The sequence below is a fragment of the Pinus tabuliformis genome, chromosome J (assembly GCF_031772625.1).
Source record: "Pinus tabuliformis cultivar Carrire ecotype Pingquan chromosome J, CPIR1, whole genome shotgun sequence".
In the NCBI taxonomy this organism is placed as follows: domain Eukaryota; kingdom Viridiplantae; phylum Streptophyta; class Pinopsida; order Pinales; family Pinaceae; genus Pinus; species Pinus tabuliformis.
In genome coordinates this window covers 925,729,960-925,735,629 of record NC_142295.1, presented here as the reverse complement: position 1 = coordinate 925,735,629, position 5,670 = coordinate 925,729,960, and the positions used below count along the sequence as shown (strand labels likewise).

The window sequence follows — 5,670 nt, the reverse complement described above, 5'->3', positions numbered from 1 at the left end:
ATATAATCTGAAAAAGTCAAACTGTTTTATTGATAATTATAATTATTTATTTTAATTTTAGCTTTAATTTTTATATAGTTTTACAACATCTCCACCATATTGGGCTCTACAGAATGAAAAAGTAACGGAATGTAAAAGATAGATTGGAAAGATTTGACTAATAAGATTTTACCATCTACAATATTAAATATATTTAATTTACATTCTCTTCTATGTTTATTTTATATTAGTTTAGTTAATAGCTTCGTAAACTTAACGTAGTTTTCTATTTTACTAACTCCATAAATCCACATTAAGCATGAATCACTAACTCATTAACATCTAGAAGTTGTCTACCTAGGGAGTAAATTTTCCCGAAAAGCCGGAAGGCCAAAACGTGTCGCAATCCTGCCATTTTTTCCTAAAAGGTCTGATGGTAAGAGTATTTGAATCTTTCTTTTCATGATGGAAATGGATTGAACACTATAAAAACATGTAGGAATGCTATCATTTTTTCCTAAAATATCTGATGGTAAGAGTATTTGAATCTTTCTTTTGATGATGGGAATGGATTCATCACTATAAAAACCCAAAAGGGCATCCAAAATCTTGAAGCTTGACAACTGTACCTAGGATTTAAAAGAAAATTGGTTGGGTTTTGCCAAAATCTTGCTAGAATTTCCATTGTTTTCTGGGGAAATTTACGCCACCTTTAGACTACTCGTTAACACCGGCACTATAAACCCCTTAATACCTATCTCATTACCCCTTAAATCAATAATCTAAAATAATCCCAACCACTAATTTACTTACACGCTCACATTGACCCACTAACCAACACAACCTCTACATGTTAATCCACTAATTCACAATCCTCTGAATCATTGATAAACCAACCAACTAATGTGTCATTATCACTAGCCAATTGAATCCATAACTATTATGGATAAATATAGTTAAATGAAGTAAACTATCATTGAATATAATTATCCATGATTGATTTTATTGACACTAATATGCAACCGAGTAACTTATAAATACTATAAAAATTGTTCAACAATCTTCCTGAAAAATAAGTAAATACTATAAAAAGTAAAATCCTAACAACTTTGTTACATAATAGTTTATTGAATATGTTCTTACACTTAGTTTTATTATAAACTAAAAAAATTACCTACTCACATACACAAATAAAATTGCTAAAAAACAACTTCCAATAAAAATTATGTTACACATTTTTAAATAAGTGATAAACATGAATGAAATATTACTATTTTCTCATAACAACTTTTTGTCCACATACATTTTTAAATAAGTGATAAACATGAATGAAATATTACTATTTTCTCATAATAACTTTTTGTCCACATATAAATTATTTTGAGAATAATTTTTATTAGTGAAATTTAAAGAACTTACTCTTACTCTTTTACGCTTCTATTACCTTATCTATTCAACTAAACTTCAAAATTAACTTTGGATCATGGTTATCATAATTTCCTTTAATATACCACATGTAATACAACCTATTCAATGAAATTGAAGCAATAACATAAACACAATGAGTAGTTTCAACTAAAATGAAACAGTAACAGTTTATTTGTATTGAATGCTCAAATACCAATAATATTGAGCTATCTATTATCCCTGGATGTACTTAACAATACATAATTAAATTAAAAGGAAATTATCGATGTACTTAACAATACATAATTAAATTAAAAGAATGCTCAAATACCAACAATATTGAGCTATCTATTATCCCTCGATGTACTTAACAATACATAATTAAATTAAAAGGAAATTTGTTTGCAATTTAAACATGATACACTCAAGGGATTCAATGTATATTATTAGCCTCTATTTTTTAGCATTATAAGCATCAATACATAACTAAATTAAAAGGAAATTTGTTTGCAATTTAAACATGATACACTCAAGGGATTCGATGTATATTATTCGCCTCTATTTATTAGCATTATAAGCATCTTGTAGTATCTAGTTTTGACTTTCTACATACTTTAATCGGTGTTAAACATATGGAGCATTATACACTTCATAAAATGCTATCTTTATTATATCCTTATGGTTTGTCCCATGAATCAATTTCTTCCATAACAAGGAGCCACTGCCGTGGCGGTAGTCCCTGCCGGGGTCTGCAGGGAATTACAAAACTTGGAACAGTGAATGCAAATATTAATGCACAAAATCATTTATTGAATTCAGCCTTAATAAACATTCTGTTCTGTTCAATCTTGACTGAAAAATTAGTAATTCATATAAGTCAATATTACATAGTAACAAAATAGCTATGGGGCCAGTTTCTTGACTGGACTATGTCCAAAGCACTTCTTGCTGCATCAGTTGCATGAGCAATAGCAATTCCTATCAGTCATTCCACATTTTTGCTTTCTACCACGATCATAATTTTGATGCACGGTTAGAAGCAAGCATTCGAAATCTTCAGCTCATTCATTCTCTGTCATTTTGTGCGGCTCATACAAACTCCGTTTACCTACTTATGCTCTGCAATGATTAGTCAAAATCAGGAGGGATATGGAATCAAACACTAATTAAAGATATACATAATCAAGAAGAAGAACTTACTGGGAAGGTTCAGGCCAGGATAAAGCAAAAGAAGTCATATTATTAACATGATATGCAACTGCAAGAGAGCAGCAAACTTGTCAATAACTGTATGAACTCGTTAGTATCCGCGAGCATCCCAACAATTGCCGCATCAATGGCATCTTGATTCTCTGTTCTGGATGCTCTTGAAGCCATCAGGACAACAACACCCTTGTCATATCCTTTCGTGAAAACCTATTCATGACAACAATTAGTAATTGATACTTGTTTGAAGGAAACTAACAGCACTGGATCATCCAATGTTACCACAATTATACCAGCGAAAAAGAGCTAGACAATAATGAGGATGGCATTGCCAGCTCCGAGGTCCCAGATGTCACCATACATTCCAGACAGCACATATGCAACTGCCTCACCTATCGTGATGAGGACACCGAGTAACTTCTGAGCCCCATTACTACATCAAAACAACCAGACGCTAAGAGTTGAAATGTGCAAAGGAAAGAAAAGAAAGAAATCTTTTGTATTCGATATAATATCTTATGAAATGGCAACAGTGAATAATATGGACTGCAATGTTACGTCATAACAAAGCCTCATCATAAGGAAAAATAACACATTATTCGAAGACCTCATTGCAAATCGTGGAAAATATGGATCGATATTTCCAACGAACCACGCAAGTCACTCAAAAACGCTCTATTTGGAGGCTAGCGAGAACAACAAAATTTGCAGATCATAAGAGAACTCAAAATCAACTGTCTTATAACAAAAAATGGCCACAATACTTACAGAAGAGCCCGATCTTCACGAACACTGTTATCCACCTCAATTATCTTGGATCCTGCCAAAAGCTACATTACTAGGCCCGAAGTAACGATTGGGGTAATACCAAGCTCCATAACAGTTCCACGATTAGAAGCCAGAATTACACGCATCCAGTAGAATGGATCCGCCCCAGTTGCTGAATGTATGCCATATAGGGGCAACTGACTGCATACTAAAAAGATAAAAAGAGAGATTATAGTGTACAGAACCTTCTCTCTGAAGGGCACTTTTCTTTCAGTTGTCTGGACCTCGGGCAAGATGGACAGAAACGACCTCACTAGATGAAGCACCCGAAACCCGCCACCACTTGGCATTTTTTCTTCTCGGAAGAGAAACCCAAGATATCAAGCTGCTCACACGCAATAACAGTCTATTGTTACCTTGAGATGACAAATCCCTCTCAAAATTTCCAACATAATAATGCACTATAACAACAACGAGACTACATTCAACAACCATGGCAGTATTGATAAAACGAGATAACTCAAACAGTTGGAGGTCATGTGGGCTGTAGTCAATAGGTAAATCAAGTGTGCCTTACGCAGTGACCTGGGTTCAATCTCCCAATGAACATGCTGATGTGTTAACATTCCCAATTTGCAAATGAAGTGCAAGTCTTGTGGTTTTATGAAATAGATACCCCTTACTCGTGGATTTGTAACCAAAGGTTGTCAACGTAGACTTAAACAGACAGGAAAAACAAACTAGAAACGAAGCTGTTATTCACGCGAAAAAACAAAAAAAAAAGGATGAAACCCTGAGAATTTTGCAGAAAATTTTTCAAATGAAAACCTTAAAGCTCATGTTTCCAAAGACTCAAAACACACCAATCAGGTTAACAACTAGTTTATACTACTCAATAAGTGAACTTCAAAAACAGACACAACTCAGGGGACATTGGATATTCAAAGAAGCTATAGACTAATGATTTGAGAGGGCTCAAATTGCACACGCCAGGGGACTTCCGTGATAATATTTTAATTTCGAATCAGGAAATTGAATATAATTTATAATTCGTGAAAAACAGGGCAGAAAAAATAAGGGCACGTACATACCTTACAAATATAGCTCCAAAAAACTCCAGATCTGCTGCCGGAGATCGCCGATTTGCACTGATTTCGCCTTAAAATTAAGCGTAAACACTCCTAAAACCCCTATACGTTCCGAATTAAGCGTAAACACTCCTAAAACCCCTATACGTTCCGAATTAAGCGTGAAACCGCTTAAAAACCTGAAATGTTAAGGGCAGAACCATCGATCGAAACCAAACATGGATGCGCAGGCCAAGGGTTTCCGACTTGTAGGGAGCCTAGGTGCAGAGAATTCTGTCTGTCTTGCCTTCTGCCAAGTAATAAAAATTAAGATTTCCGCTCCAACCCAACAAAGCTAAACACAGAAACACGTCAAACAATTTTACAACAAATTGTAATATTGGACACGCATCAAACTATTTTACAACAAACTGTAACAAACTATTAGAATATTTTTTGGCAACCACCATGGACGAGGCTGAACTAAAAACATATAATGAAACGTTTGACATTCCAACTCTAGTAATTGCGAGAAAACTCAGAACACAGTCTTGGCCTCATGGTCGAAACCTTGGTCCAGAACCTAGAGATTATATGTCATATTATCGAAGTACCTCGCTTATAAAAGAAACCAGTTCCAAAAAAAGGGCGCGGCCTACCTGAGAACAATGACTCATAATGAGAAATCACCTTGCTCGCCTACAGATAGCACCAGAGCTGCCGCATGCAGAAAGCCCACTAGAGCTTTCGCATGCAGATAGCCATGTGGCAGTAAATTCTCTCTGAAGTTCGTGTCAGTGAATTATATGTAGTTTGGATATAAAAATCTTTAGTGAATTATATTTAGTTTGAATATAAAAATCTTTTGCACCAGAATATTTAGTTTGGATATAAAAAAATTTTGCACGAGAAAACCTTGGATAGCAGAAAAGTTGAATATCTTTTGCACTTGAAAACTTTGGATATCAGAAAAGTTTGCCGCAAGGACACGCAGAAGAGGTACCAAAAACTTAGGATATCTTACTTTTACCCATCTTGAAACCTGCGAAGCCCGCAATAAGACCCTCACTTTGTTGGCCAATCAACAATTACAAAATAAATTTTATATTATTTTTTAATATGAAAAATTTGGTTAAAATTGTGATGCACATCAATATTTTTGGTCAAACAGAGGATTAATACGCCGTCAATACTGAATCGATCGCTATTAGTCCTAGGAAGGGACTAATAACACTTATCTAGA

The 5,670-nt window shown here is 34.4% G+C and overlaps 1 long non-coding RNA gene across 1 annotated transcript; it reads right to left on the bottom strand.

The window, feature by feature from the left end:
* Positions 1 to 2,474: 2,474 nt before the first annotated feature.
* Positions 2,475 to 4,569, bottom strand: LOC149229792 (uncharacterized). Its single transcript, XR_016247321.1, has 3 exons — positions 4,452 to 4,569; positions 3,361 to 3,745; positions 2,475 to 3,025 (listed from the first exon to the last, which is right to left on the bottom strand). It is a non-coding gene; the product is annotated as an uncharacterized LOC149229792 (long non-coding RNA).
* Between the last annotated feature and the right edge of the window lie 1,101 nt (positions 4,570 to 5,670).